This window comes from Giraffa tippelskirchi, chromosome 12, assembly GCF_054371585.1.
Source record: "Giraffa tippelskirchi isolate mGirTip1 chromosome 12, T2T-mGirTip1v1.2.pri, whole genome shotgun sequence".
Lineage (NCBI taxonomy): Eukaryota > Metazoa > Chordata > Mammalia > Artiodactyla > Giraffidae > Giraffa > Giraffa tippelskirchi.
The window spans coordinates 134,920,470-134,935,727 of NC_137286.1; the positions used below are offsets into that span (position 1 = coordinate 134,920,470).

At 42.1% G+C, this 15,258-nt stretch overlaps 1 non-coding gene across 1 annotated transcript; it reads right to left on the bottom strand.

The window, feature by feature from the left end:
- Positions 1-9,870: 9,870 nt before the first annotated feature.
- LOC145530758 (U2 spliceosomal RNA) lies at positions 9,871-10,061 on the bottom strand. Its single transcript, XR_014072058.1, has one exon. It is a non-coding gene; the product is annotated as a U2 spliceosomal RNA (small nuclear RNA).
- Positions 10,062-15,258: the final 5,197 nt, after the last annotated feature.

Here is a 15,258-nt window from a genome sequence, read left to right on the forward strand (position 1 = left end):
ATCTGATTTCAGGGTTTTAAAACCCTCCCTCCTAAAGACTTTCATTAGGGTGAAACTTCACATGGAATATAAAATTAAAATGTTTACCAATAAGCATGTTTTGCTGTGTTGCATGATGACTTTAATTTTTGAGTTAAAAAAAAAATCTTTGAAGTGTATCAGCCCTTACATGTTCACGAGATGTGGAGGATGAGACCCTTCATTTGCATTTTTGTGTTTTCTTTAGCTCAAAATAGATTTGATTAAAAAACAAAACTTGGCACAAGATTAATCCGTAATAGGATTTTATTGCTTCTGTTATTTAAAAGAAACAAACAAACAGTGTTACTCTTTGAGGTGTGATTAGCACATAAGTACAGCCGCTACTTTTTGGATATGTCTCATTTCATTTTATTCTGTATTCACTCACTGGTTTCCACATTTGTGGAATGGCATGTTGGAAGCATACAGTTTAGTTCACTTTCCTTACATCCACCCAGAGACACAAAATATAACACCATTTGCTTTTCCCTGGTTGTAACAAATGAGTATTCACATTTACTAGGTGTGAGGTCTAATTCATTGCAAAAACTAACAGGTTTGCCAGGGCTTCGCAGTTGGCGCTAGTGGTAAAACCTCACCTGCCAATGCAGAAGATAAAGAGACACACATTCCATCCCTGAGTTGGGAAGATCCTCTGGAGGAGGGCATGACAACCCACTCTAGTATTCTTGTCTGGAGAATCACATGGACAGAGGAGCCTGGTGGGCTATGAGCTATAGTCCACCAGGTCTCAAAGAGTCGGACACTCCGAATCGACTTAGCACAGCTAAGGTTTACTTCTACTTCTAGGTTTGCCTAGAAGTAGATTTTTTTTTTTTAATCTAAAAAATGTAGATTTTTGAATTCTGAGAAATTTAAAGTTATGGTTGAAAGGGTAAAATGAAACTGCCCCACCCTACCTCAAGGGCCAAATTTTGCACCATTAAACATCGACATACGTTAAGGATTTCAGAAATCAGTACACTTCCTGTAGTGTAATCTACTTGGAGCATTGTTCTTTTTTCTTATAGTCTATTTTGTTTAGGAAAGTTAAGATCACAATGACTGTTGCTTTTCCATAAATGGCCAGTTTAATTTTTTTCTAGACATGACCTTTGATTTTGAATTGTTCACTTTGTTTCCTGTAACATTATGATCATAATTTACTATTTATTGAGCACAAGCTGAGAATTAAGCAAGGTTCAAGACTGGAAGGTAAACTTGATTCTTGGATTTATGATCTAACTTAGGCATATACTTCAAAGACAAGCTGTTAAAGTATGTAGTTAACATAAAAAACTCATTACTGAAGAGGTGACTCAGCTTATGCTTCAGGTTGGCCCGATGACACTTGATTTCACAAGTTTTGCTGGCAATTTGGGGGGGAAAGAGTTTTACCGTTGTTGTTTGTTTTTTTGTCTTGTTTTGTTTTTACTTTAGGGCTTCTGAGCTAATCGTGTATATGCTTAGAGGCTCTGAAGGATAGTACATGGATTACACCCACATGAGAGTGAATCCAACACAGAAGATAGTGGAAGCAACGGAGGAAGAGGTTGATGTCCAGGTCCAGCCCATGCCAGAAACCAGCTAAATTCCCCTGGCTTCTTCAGTGATAAACCAATGAGTAACGGTCTTCACCCTTCACCCCCAGTCCTGACGTACATATGACTTAATCAAGAAGTATTGATTACCCACCCATGCTAGGTTTAAAGATGCAGCAGTGCATGCTCCATAAATGTTTGCTTATTTTGATTTTTATTTGAATGACCTTGGGATTGGGAAGTTATAATTTTAGCCTCTAATGATCTTTCATATAGATACCTATAAATGAACAGCTGCCAGCTTCCTCAGAAACAGTCAAGTATTCATTCAATATATTACAAATGGGCTTCCCTGCTGACTCAGATGGTAAAAAATCCGCCTGCAATGCAGGAGACCAGGGTTCGATCCCTGGGTTGGGAAGACTCCCCTGGAGGAGGGCATGGCAACCCACTCCAGTATTCTTGCCTGGAGAATCCCCAGGGACAGAGGAGCCTGGTGGGCTACAGTCCATGGGGTTGCAAAGAGTCAGACACGACTGAAGCAACTTAGCTTGCACACATGCACATTACAAAAATCGAACCAACGCTTTGATATTCTGGTACAGAAAGTAAAGAAGAGACCATCTCTACCGTGGAGTCGTTCACTGAGTCATCTGATGGAAAAGAGAACATTATCACAGGGAAAGCCCTCGAGCTCCTAAAACCAACAGTATTCACAAGCAAGACATGTAGTTCAGAGACAGGAGAGGCTGGTCTGGGTCCTAAGAAGGTTCTGGACTGAGTGAACGCTCACATCCAGGTTCAGCGGTAAGAGACTGGGGGCAGGTACCTAATTCTGTGGAGCCTGAAACTTACCTCATTTGGTAGAGAGGGAGTCCTCTTTAAGAAACACAGGCAAAATTACGTGTAAGTTCTTAGAAATAACCCATGCGGTAGGTCCTGAGGTCTAGGCTTCATCAGATTGATGGTGAATTTGTCTGGGTGGGAGGGGTGTGTGTACATGTAAAAATCAAAGTCCTGGTTCAAGGAAGAGCAAACTGGTTTATCCAAGTGTGGTCTAGCAGATAGAGGAACATGACAGTGGCCTTACTGAATGATTGAAAAGTCCACAGTGCCTTTGGGGGGACCTCAAAGCTCAGGAGGTGAAATTTCAGGGTAATATCGTTGGGAACTAGAGCCCACTTCTGAGAAGGGAAGTTGCATGTTTAGGTAGATCTTTCTTGCCACTGGAGTTAGGATGAATTTATTAATAAATGGGGCCCTGGGGCTCCCAGGGATGTTTCTGGCAAGAAATGATGATTTTGTAAACCAGAATGGAGACTGCAGAAACTGAAAGGAAGGAAATGAAGCCAAGTCCAAGTGTTATTGAAAAAATAGTCTAGATATTTGGGAGAAACCCAGACTTAAAATATGTACAAGCTTTCAAGGCTGAAGTGCAAGGAGGTTGGCAACGGGTTGTCTTGTTTTTGGCCATGCCGTGTGGCGTGCAGGGTCTTACTTCCCCCTCCAGGGACTGAACCTGTGCCCCCTGCCTTGGGACCACCAGGTAAGTCCCAATGGATTCATTTCGTGATGTTACTTTTTCCTAATGTCATAAGCTTCCTGTGAGTCAAGCCTTAGGGTTTTAGAATTATTTTGTGCTGTTTTTGGTAGATGTGTGTTTAGCAAAGATCTAAAATTCTTCTTCTTCCACGTTCCACCACTGTGCTCTGAAAATGTGTGTGCCCATCCTGCCAACCCTGACAAATTCATATATTGAAATCCCAACACGCCACCCCCCACCATGTGATGGCATTAGGAAGTGGGGTCTTTGGGAGGTGGTCGGCTCTGTCCTCGTGAATGGGACTAGTTTTCTCAAAGAGACTCGAGGCCTCCCTCCCCTTCCACCCTGTGAGGACACAGTGAGATGTCAGCAGTCTGAAGAGGGCCTTCGCCAGAACCCAACCATGAGGGATGATGAGTAAATTTCTGCTGTTTCTAAGGCACCAGCCTGAGGTATTTCGTTGTAGCAGCCTGAACAGACTAGGACATCCGGTAATGTAAGAAATCTTGATACTCTCCCCACCTAAACCGTCCAGGGCAGTGCTATAGAGCCTCTTCCACGATTAGCGGATGTGCTAGATTCCATTTCTATCTGGTCTGTAAAAGGATCAGGACTGGGAACACAGCTGAGGGGAAGGAAACCAGCGCTCAGGGGAGAGGGGTATCTCCTCTCAGAGTTCAAGGCTTGAAATGCTTGGCTGGCCTCAACCCAGGGAAAGCAGGCTTCCTGTGTAGGCGGAACCTAGAAGGAAGCCACAGAGGATGTTAGGCAGTTCATCTCGCCTTGAAACGCTGAAGGAAGGAGGATTCTTTGTGCAGAGTCAAGAAAAGGATTGAACACCGGATGGCAATGATGACCAGGCGTTTTCTGAGTGGTTACACTTGAGAGACAGGGTTCTTTCATCATATAAAAGTAATTCTGTCCTAAAGGATTGAAATAATCCAGTTTGGGCCTAACCTTCTTGAAAGAAAGGTGCAGGCCATTTCCATGATTTACTCCTCTTTCCTTCAGAAACCCAAATCCAGTATTTTGAGTGCATCACACCCCTGGTCTATTCCTTGATTTCAGCGAGGGGAATTGTAAGCACTGGAGCTCTCAGGTTATTTGTCAATTTTGAGAAAATCCTTGAAAAATAAAACTGGCTTTATGGTAGGATTTAGTCCCATCACTTTTTGAGAAATGAGGCTCTGTCTGAGCATAGGAAAGGAGGAATTCAGAGAAAGCTCATCTCAACTCTAAATAGTCTGACTTTGTTTTTTATTTTTTTCTTCCAGTTTCTTTGCTATGAGCGTATAAACACACCAGGTGGGCCGTTTTGAAAAGGAGAATGTTCATAAATCACAGGAACAGGAAACGGACCACTAAGGGGGATAGTTAGGCCATTTTGTGAGAAAAAGAATGACTCTTAACTTTTGAAAATGACTGCAGTTTCATTCTTTTAAGTTGTCTTTAGTCAACTTTAAGCAGGCGCTGCACACCAAAACTGGAATTCAATCTCTGGAAGCAAACTTGTATCTCCACCCCCCCACAACCACCACCCCCGAAAGCGATCAAATGCCTGTGAACATCCCTTTCTTGTTTAATTGCGAAAGGATTAATGCAGGCTTTGAAGAGATAGCTGTCCCCCATACCTGCTTCCAGAAGCAGCTGTTCCCACAGCATCTCGGCAGGTGCAGCCCAGAAGCTGGCCCTGCCCTTATCATGTGGCAGGAGGTATATTTGCAGAGTCCAATGTGCGTTCAGCTCTGAATTAGTCAACTTTGTTATCTAAATTCTCCTAAACCCAAAGCCTAACAAGAACATAGCAGAGAGTAATTCCCCCACAATGATTACAGAGGGATGGGGGTCAGGGGGGTATGGAAGAGGCCGGACTGAAGAAAGTGTTTTTCAGACAAAGAGGGAAAATTCTAGATGAGAGAGAGAGTGGGAGAGAGACAGAAAGAGAGAGAGAGAGAGGCAAAAACACACATGTGGGGATTGCTTATAGGAAATATCGTGTTTTTAGAATTGCTTTCCCATAGGATAAGATATCTTGCTTGCAGTGTGTTAATAATCATTTTCAAATTGTAGCTGGAAGTGGCTCTCGGCAGGTGGCAAGTCCCTGGTTTGGTGTCAATGCGGAGACGCTGGGAAGATGTTTTGGAAGAGAGCAAGTTAGGAAAAGGTGCCAGAAGGCGCCAAGGGACATGAGGGGGTACATACAAAAGACTCACGATTGTTTCAGTCATTAAACACCGATATTTAATTTCAGTTTAGTAATCCGGGGCACTATTATTTGGACTCAAGCAAAAAAAAAAAGGAGGAAAAAAGAAAATTAAATAAGTATAAGAAAAGAGTGAGGAGGGGCCAACCTGCTTTGGGCCAACAAGGGCAATAAAGGAGTCTTTATAAGCGCCGGATGGTGGAATATGCTTTTCTCCCCCCCATCCCACCAAGCAGAATGTCGAATTCTGTCCCCCTTTTTTTCCCCTCTCAAAGCATGCTAAAAGGAAAATTCTTCACAGAATCTTAAAGAACTTTTTTGACACAACAGCTGCAAAATCTATTTTCTAAACAAAGATTTATACATATTTATATGAGCTTAATCCAGATTTTTTTTAATAAATCATCCTCAGAACTGCAGAGGTAAACTATATGTAAATACCTCAAGTAATAGGCTTGTAGTGTAAATCACATCATTTTATCTTCAATTTTGCATTCGTTTTTCTGGCTTAAAGGTGCATCAGAGATATGCATTTTAGCATATTCAGAACACGGGGCGTGAAATTAAATGTTTGACAGAGTGAGAAAAATATACAGACTTTGGAGATGCCTTAAAAATAGTAATTTATGCAGATCTAGAGGAGTGAAATCATTTGCAATGGAGTGACCTCTCTCCAGGAATTTTGTGCTCAGTGTTCTCCCCTAATCTCCCGCTGTATCTTCATTTTTCATTGAACTAGCCAGTTTTCTGCGAAGCCGTCTTGTAGATAAGGGGAGTGCTAAAGAAGAAGAAAGAGGACGCTCGGTGGGTCCGTTTCCATTGCACTTTTACCCAAGGCAATGGGCAGAATTTAACGGATTCCTTCCAACATATGTTTTTGCCAGATAAGTAAACAGTGTGTGTCGGAAATGAAAAAGCATTTGCAATTTAATGACATTACAGCTCTCAGCTTAGGCTGGCGTGCTGCGAGGCGAAAAGCAGAAAAAGAGAGGAGAGTAGAAAGAGAAAAAGAACAAAGTTCATCTTCCCTTTTGTGCATTTTTATCAAGGAAAATATTACTCCTTTCCCCCTCTTGTTCTCATTTTTCTTTTTCGTCTTTTGGCTTTTTTGTCTCACTCATTTGCATTTTTTTTCTTTTCTGCCTTTCTGTCCTCTGTTCACTTCTGCCTTTTTCTCATATTGCCATGGACTCATTTCTTTTTTTTTCTCTCCATTGTGTGTCCTTATTCATCTATTTTGACCATTCAGTTTTACCTTCTAAGAAGCTGTTTATCCTACAATGTATCTTTTTTCCTGTGTTGTACTCCTAGCGCTATAGCTCATAGTCAACAGGATTGTCGGAGGGATTATAATGTTTCATTTCAAAGCACTACAAATCTGCTCTCTTGCCTTCAGTCTCTGCCCGTTTCCTCTGATACTTGTCGTTTTATTTTGCATTCATTTCAGTCTTTAGTTTCACCCCCAGACGTCACAGCACCCCAATGTCTAACCACTGATGCTCACTGTCTTTGCACTGTATGTTAGTATTGCAAGGTTCTAGAACCTTCCCCTTGAAATGGGAGAGCCCTTCTCTCACACCCTCGCTCAGGTTCGGAAAGGTGCGGACGGTGAACGTGTGGTCAGGATGGGTCCTCCCAGAGGCTGGTGGCCAGGACAAGCCATCCCGCAGTCTATGCTTGTAATGAGCCATCTTCCAATAGAAAATGAGCCCCACCAGGTCCTGCAGCTGCATTTGCTGCTACTTTTCCTTTGTGTGAGGGCGATTACTGAAATATGTGTAGATCTGAGTTCTGTGATTGTATAATCAAGTGTGTACACGTGTATTCATATGTGTGTTTGAAACCCGACTATGTGATAAGCATGTACAGATTGTTTAAGGCAGTACACTGTAAGTCTTTGAGTACAGACATATAGGAAGACATGACTAATATTTCAGATCTGATTCTACCTTAAATTCCAGCAGTAAAAGTTGAGTGCAGAAAACAATATTTTCTTCCCACGCAGGTCCACAGCATTTTTATTTCTAGGGTTATTTTGACTGCCCCTTTTACAAGGAGGAATAAGATTTGGCACCTGGGTCCATTTTTGTAACAGACTAACTATTTAAAGGACCAAGTCACCCTATTTAAGAGAAAAGAATGTGTCTGAGTCATTGTTGCCACTTTGAGTTGTCAGTCTGTCAATCTAAGCAGTTCCTGAAGAAACAACTTTTAACATGAAGATTAGTATTCAGGGTTGCTTTATATTTTTGCAAAACAAGTTCACATTATTTTAGATACTGTTATCACAGCATTTGAATATTAGTACTCCCGATGTTTAACATAAATTCCATTCCAAGAATACACTTGAAAGGCACCGGTTAACCTGCAGGTTGAGCGTAATTGAAAGACTCCGTAATCAAATTGTAAGCCCTATCACAGAAATACGCTACAGACTTTAAAAAGATGCTTAAATAAAATGCTCTTGTCTAAAGACATGTGCATGTTTTTACCATAAAATTACATCTTCAGCATCTTCCAGATCCAGCACTTGGTAAGTAAAAAAGAAAATCTATTTGGACAGAAGGATGTAAAGTAGCTGGAGGTGGTAATTTAATCAACCAAGGATATATTTCAATGTTTTTCTGGTCTTCTAGGCATTAGCACTTTAAATTCATTATGTCGGTTTGACAGATATATGCAGCCTTAAGGATCTAAAAATGAAATCCTATAAGTATAGCCTGCTAGAGGATATATATTGAACTTAAGAGATTAAAATGGTATAACCATTGCAACAGAATGGAACAGATCACGTTTCTCATTTTTCCCCCACTAAGCATGAGTCTTTTGCAGATGTAAAATGCAGTCTTGTCTAATTATAAAACCTGGCTGAAGAGCTGCAGCTTTCTAACTTTTATACTGATGAAGTGGATATTAGAAAGAAAATGTTGGCTTCACGTACAGTCTGAAGAAGTCCTCCATTTGGGATTTTCCGTATCAATAATTTATTTGGGAAAAATGACACAAGTAGTTACATGCAGCTTGCTGTTAAAAGGCTCGCTTGCATGCTTTTCCTATTTAAAGCAAATAACAAAAGAGCCAAATTATCAAGCAGGTCTTAACGTAACTGGGACGTTAAATCTACTATGTCATTATGCCAATTTAGTAACATTAATGATCTGTAATATTAATTCATCATCCTGGAAAATAGGGAAGGTTTGCCATAATTAACTATATTAAGCCACAATTAAAAAGTCATCCAAGCTGTTGTAAAGATTTGAGTGATGATAAGGGTGTTCGTTATATTGCAAACCTTTCTGACCATGGACATTTTGAACATATGACTTTGTTACCAACATCCCCCTGCTCAGAATTCAGATTCGTCAAAAGAGCAGCCACCCACGGAGGCGGTGGCAGTGGCCAGACGCCTTATCAGCCATTTCCATCGCCTTCTGTGGTTTAACACTTTCTTTCGGGGAGAATCAGCTTTGAAAGAGGTACAACCTTTTAGCATATCTACTTTAATTCCTCACGGGGGAGCAAAAATGGGCTGTCTAGCGAAATTCACATCTGTGGGACAGACTATCTACTCCCCTGAGATTAGGGTCATCTTTGAAAGTCACGTTTCAAACTGCACAAAATGAACATTTTGATGTTTTAAAATGGAGATCCTGTAATGTCTAAGCCTAAATCCGAGTCACCTATCACCAGATGTCTACAAGCTCCTAATTCTCCTCCCCACCTATTTGAGGTCTTTATCGTGGATGGGAGTCTTTGAGTCACAGACAATATCGGGTGAAAGATGAATGGGACCAGGAAAGGGGTGAGCTGCAGCCCAGACTATGGCTGATGTAACCGTCCAGCCCAAAGGACCCCCTTTATCAGTGACCCCCAACCTTTTTGGCACCAGGGACTGGTTTTGTGGAAGACAGTTTTTTCAGGGACCGGGGATGGGCAGGGGTATGGTTCCAGGATGATTCAAGCACATCACATTTATTGTGCACTGTATTTCTATTATCATTACATCAGTTCCACCTTCAGATCATCAGGCATTAGATCCCGGAGGTTGGGGGCCCCTGATGGGGCAAACCAGCGGATGATAAAGGACTATTTCCTCCCACACCCCAACTTTTCTTTCTAACCACTGTTACTAGCCTTGCCATTAGTGGTCATGAATTCTTCCTCCCTAAAGCAACATTTAGGATGCTGCTATCTCTGTGTACGAACACCCCCTTCAGTTGCATTTATAATCACGCTCACTGCTGCAGAAAGCTGAGGGAGGAAGGAAGTGTAAATGGTAACTGGCACACACGTGTAACTGAAAGTAATTTAGGACAACCGAAGGAGGAGGCACATCACCAGCTTGGTCTGAAGGAAGGACTAGGGGTTGGTATTTGCAGAGATTCATAAAGGACTCCTGTGTATATCGGTGTGGCTGTTCTTTTGCCCATGAAGCCTAGAGCCTCGTCGGAAATCCGAAAACCTGCCTGACACAGGATTGCTCAACATCTAATCAAAATTTTCAAGGAGAAGAAACTGCACTGGGTCCTCTTACACCGCGTGCCTTGCTTTCTTTCTTTTCTTTTTTTTGCACTGTTCCTGGAGGTACTGCAATACTAGGTCGATGCATGGAGTGGACAGAGCAAAGCTCCTATTCCAACTTCCTGCCCCAAAATCCATAGAGTACATTGTCCTCAGATAGAAGACGTATCAGGTGTTAAACAGATAAGAACAGATACTACACTTATTCTTAGCCAAAAGACCAGGAAGTGATACACCAGTACCTTTCCATCCACGTTATGGTGTATGCTTTTGTGAAAATACATGTATGACACCACTCTGATTTCTGCAACTCTGATTTGTGTCATATGCCGAAGTCCTGACAGTGGTATTGATGCTCTATCTCGGTGACAGGGGACAAATCACTTGACAATCTTAGTCTTACTGGTTTGAGTAGTGACATTCCATTCCAGTGTTCTCACTCAGCAGGAACCAGTAACTCGTTTTCAGAAAGAAAAAAAAAAAAAAAAAAAATCTCTGCTCCATGCTCACAAACCAAGCAACCAGTCTAAACTTCCAGCCAAAGAAGATCCATATCCCTTCATGGAACGCTGGAAGCTTTGTGACTGTTGGCTTAAAAGTGTGGTACTAGATAGGAAAACAGCAGCTACTGCTTCTGATATGAGAGAGCTACAAAGAACCTGTCTTCCAGTAGACATTGCCAAATGGCTCATGTTACCTCTCTGAAAATTCCAAGAAATTCACCAAACCAAACCTAACTTCACTCCCACCTCTCTGGAGTAATTGCCACCAAGAAGCCTGATTTGTCCTTCCTCAGCAAACGATGTTAAGGGATATAAAGGTGAAAAGACACAGTTTTCTGGACAATTTTACAAAAACCCTAGCCACGATGTTGGAAAGACATTCTTGCCAAATCTTCATCTGTAGATATTCATGGTTCCTGTTCTCCTCTGTGTGTTTTGAAGAGGTGTTCAAAGATTCAAGAGGGAGCCAGATTTTCGGTACTTTTCTGAGGCTCTCAAGACGCTTTCCAGTCGATATGAACTGGAGTCCTTGTGAAACCAGTTGAGGTGGTGACTCAGCTAAGATTGCCAACAGTGTGTTCATGGTCACAAAAACATGCATGTGTTAACAACTACTCTATAGGATCCCGGTTCTGAAAAGACAAAAGTCAGTCTCTCAACCTCGCCATTAGGCGTTTCTGAATCATCCTGGTGAAGGTGACTGGTGTCCCCAGACACAACCACTCTGTAGATTGGCTCTTCCTCTGCACTTAACGTGGACAATTCTTAATGTGTTCATGATTCTTTTAGTTCTTGGATGCCTTTGCATGTTAAGCCTTCTACATAGGTCAACCCACCTGTCACAGGCAAAGCCCTCAGCTCCCATTTGCCCTGTAGGACTGTCCACAGAGTAACTTCCTAGTGCTGGTTAAGTGGAGAGGAAGCTACTAAGAGATGAGAGGAGCACCTGGCCATGCTGACAAGTAAGAGTTCCTCTAAATTTCTCATTTCCTGTGATCAGGGCCTTGATATTTCCAGGACCCCATCCTTTCACTGTGAGTGGGAGTGAAAGTAGCATTTATTGGCAGGTCAGAGTTGAATCAATGGAGCATACAGTGTGCAGACAGCGTGAATTAGGGCCTGAGGGTCTCACCTTGGAGCGCTGGAAAGAGCTACTTCCTGTCCTGTCTCAGGAATGATGGGTGTATCTCACCAGGTCGTTCAGTGTGCAGTGGTGACGGATACATTAGTCTGAGAAGGAATTTAAGGATCATTTGCCCAACCCCTCATGAGGATGCTGGGACTAATAAATGCTACAATCATCCTTCCATATCCAAGGGAGATTGGTTCCAGCTCACCACCCCCACCCCTCCCCGCAGATACCAATATCCATGGATGCCCAAGTCCCTTATAGAAAATGTATAGTGTTTGTTCATAACCTATGCACATCTTCCCATACACTTTAAATCCTCTCTAGATTATTTATAAAACTGAATACAATATAAATACTATGTAGATAGTTACTGGCAAGTGGCAAATTCAAGTTTTTCTTTTTGGAACTTTTCTGAAGTTTTTTTTCCCTGAGTATTTTCTATCCATGGTTGGTTGAACTCACAGATATAAGAGCCGCTGTAGTTATCTTCCTAAAGCTACCAGCCAGGGACTGCCTTGGTGGTCCAGTGGCCAAGACTCCATACTCCCAATGCAGGGTGCCCGAGTTCCATCCCTAGTCAGAGAACTAGATGCCGTGTGCTGCAACTATGCGTTCATAGGCCACAACTAAAGATCCCACGTGCTGCAATGAAGACCAAAGATCCTGCTGCCACAATACCAATACCCGGCACAGACAAATAAAAATAAATAAATATTAAAAATAGCAAAGCTACCAGCTATCTGAGGAGACCATGACTGAAAAGCACAACTCTGACTTTGTCTGGGTGTCTTTTCACCAGCTAACTAGGAAATCTGACTTTATAAGGAATCATGACTTATCAAAATCAGACCTTGCTAGTAGCTTTTTAAATCAATCTTTTTGAAGCTTTTGATAGTTTATTTTTGGTCAGTGGGTCAGGAAAATGAGTTGCAATCATCTCCCGTCCAGCTCTCTGATCTAACAGCATCTTGTGGCGTGGCACTTGCCTTCCTGTGACTGTCTAGATTCGGAGGCTTTTGCATTCAAACATCCACTGTTCATGAATCAAAACTGAAGCTAAGGAAATCATACCAGCTTATCATGGCTTCCTTTTTCGAAACCCAAAAATATTTGGATGGTTGTCCAGTACCCCTTAATCTGAGTTGAATTGTGTTCCCTCAAAAGATGCTGAAGTCCTAGTCCCCAGAATCTGTGAATGTAGCCTTATTTGGAAATAGGTTCTTTGCAGATAATCAAGATGAGGTCATTAGGGTGGGCTTTATTCCATTTTTTTTTTTTTTTTTTGCTTCATATGCAACTATTCCCTATTGTTTAGCCGCTAAGTCATGTCCTACTCTTTTGTGGCCGCATGGACTGTAGCCAGCCAGGCTCCTCTGTCCATGGGATTTTCCAGGCAAGAATACTGGAGTGTCCTTATAAAAGGGGGAACTTTGGGCAGGAAGAGGGTGTGAGGACACAAGGAGGATGCCAAGTTAAGACAGAGGATTGGCATGATGCATCTACAAGCCAAGGAAAGCCAGTGATGACTGGCAAACCACCAGAAGTCAGGGGTTCAGGCCTGGGACAGATTCTCTCTCACAGCCTCAGAGCAACGAAACCTGCTGAAAACTTGATCTCAGGCTTCCAGCCTCCAGACTGTGAGACAATATATTTCTATTGTTCGAGTCCCCCAGTCTATAACTCTGCTGCTGCATATTTCTCCCAAAAGAAATATGAAATGCAGATTTCTTTTTGTGGGTTACTTCATATGTGTTTGGCCTTTTCTTTTGCTGAAGGCAGTCTTGAGGTTACTGGCCTTAAATGTATTTGCAGAAAGGCACCCTAGACACCCTTGATGTGATGTGAAAGTATGGATGTGAGAGTTGGACCATGAGGAAGGCCAAGTGCCGAAAAATTGATGCTTTTGAGTTGTGGTGGTAGAGAATACTCATGAGAGTCCCATGGACAGCAAGGAGATTAAACCAATCAGTGCTAAAGGAAATCAACCATGAATATTCATTGGAAGGACTGCTGCTGATTCTGGAGCTCCAATACTTTGGCCACCTGATTCGAAGACCTGACTCACTGGAAAGCACCCTGATGCTGGGGAAGATTGAAGACAAAAGAAGGGGTGGCAGAAGATGAGGTGGTCAGATAGCATCACTGACTCAATGGACATGAATGTGAGCAAACTCCAGGAAATAGTGAAGGACGGGGAGCCTAGCGTGCTGCAGTCAGTGGGATGGAAAAGAGTCAGACACAACTTAGCTACTGAACAACAATCCTTGGTGATCTTAAAAGGAAATGAGATTTGTAACCCTTAGTTTGTAACTATTTAAACTCTGTTCTTCAGGGATTCTTTGACTCTCCAGTATTATTTCCTCTTTATCTCTAAATAGGATTCATTAAGTATCCCTAGAGTTTGTCACTGTGCTTGGTTTTTAACTTGGTAGACCCTCAATGCCTGAGTTCCTTAGTACACTTAATAAGGCTCTATTTGACCTGTGTTAAAGTGCCAGAAAACACTTTGTGTGGCACACGGGAGGCTTGTTTAATACTAAGTGAATGAATTACGGAGGAGGCATACATGCATACATAGGACAGGACAGGAGACTGTGGCAGCTGGAGTTGACATCACTGTATTTTAGTTCTTTGCAGAGTAGAGACAGTTTTGTTCTTTGCAGAATTTTCTGTTATTTTCTAGAATATTTCAGGGTTGAGGCAAAGACTTTGTGATATTATTTAATTATATATGGAGAAAAGCTACCCGCTAAATATTAAAGAATTGGGAACATATGATCAACTTTTTGACACTCGTACATACTTTTAGGGGAGTGAGGGAAAGATGGCAGTGGAGGTTGTATAGTGATGTAATTTCTAACACCAGGTAGAAAATTGTAAAACAGAAGCTAGCATGTTTACTTGACTCAGAGATCTAAGAAGGCCAAATTACATATGCTACTCAGAGAGGTTTATGGAAGACTACCTAAAGGGACAGAAATTGACAGCATGTAACAGGCAAGAGTTGAACCACGCGCCTCCACGGGACACATCGCCGGCCAGTGCGATAGGTTTCCCCGGAGAGCATCTTTCAGGAAGTCCTGCATGTGCCATGACAGGCCCGGCCGTTTCAGGCTGAAATAGCTAAGAGGAAAGCAGAGATTGAACATATACTGGCTTTATCTGCCAAAGCCTTATTTAAGCTTGTCTTTCAAAAAAATAAGCAAATCTTTCTGGAATTAACAGTTCATATATTTCCTGAGAATCTCGGGTTTGTTATTTTTTTTTTTAAATAGTAATTGAAAAATTATATTACATTGAAGTTTAGCCTCTGGTTAGTGTACTGCAAAAACTTTGCTTTAGGCAAGATAGAAGGCATGAAATATGATACCTACAGGTCGTGCAGAGGCGTGGGGCTCTTGGCTCTCCTATCTGAACTCATCCACTGCCCTTGCATCGCCTCCTGTCAGCCACCTGACCTCCTCCTCCCAGGCGGTGACAGCCTGGCCCATCTCAGGGCCTTTCCACCCGCTTTGGGCTCAGGTGCCCACCTGGGATTGCCAGATAAGAGATCCAGTCAAATTCAGATTTCAGAGAAACAACAAATACTTTCTTTGTGGAAATGTGTTCCAAGTATTGCAAACTTCTACTAAAAAAATTACATGTTTATTGAAAGCCTAACCCACTTCACTCATCACCTGGCTGCCTCAGGTTCACCCTTCAGGTGATTTAAATGTCACTTCTTCAAAGATACCCCCTCTAGGCACCAGATAAGGTAGGTTATTCTATTATTCTCCTCCAGACCACCAAATTCG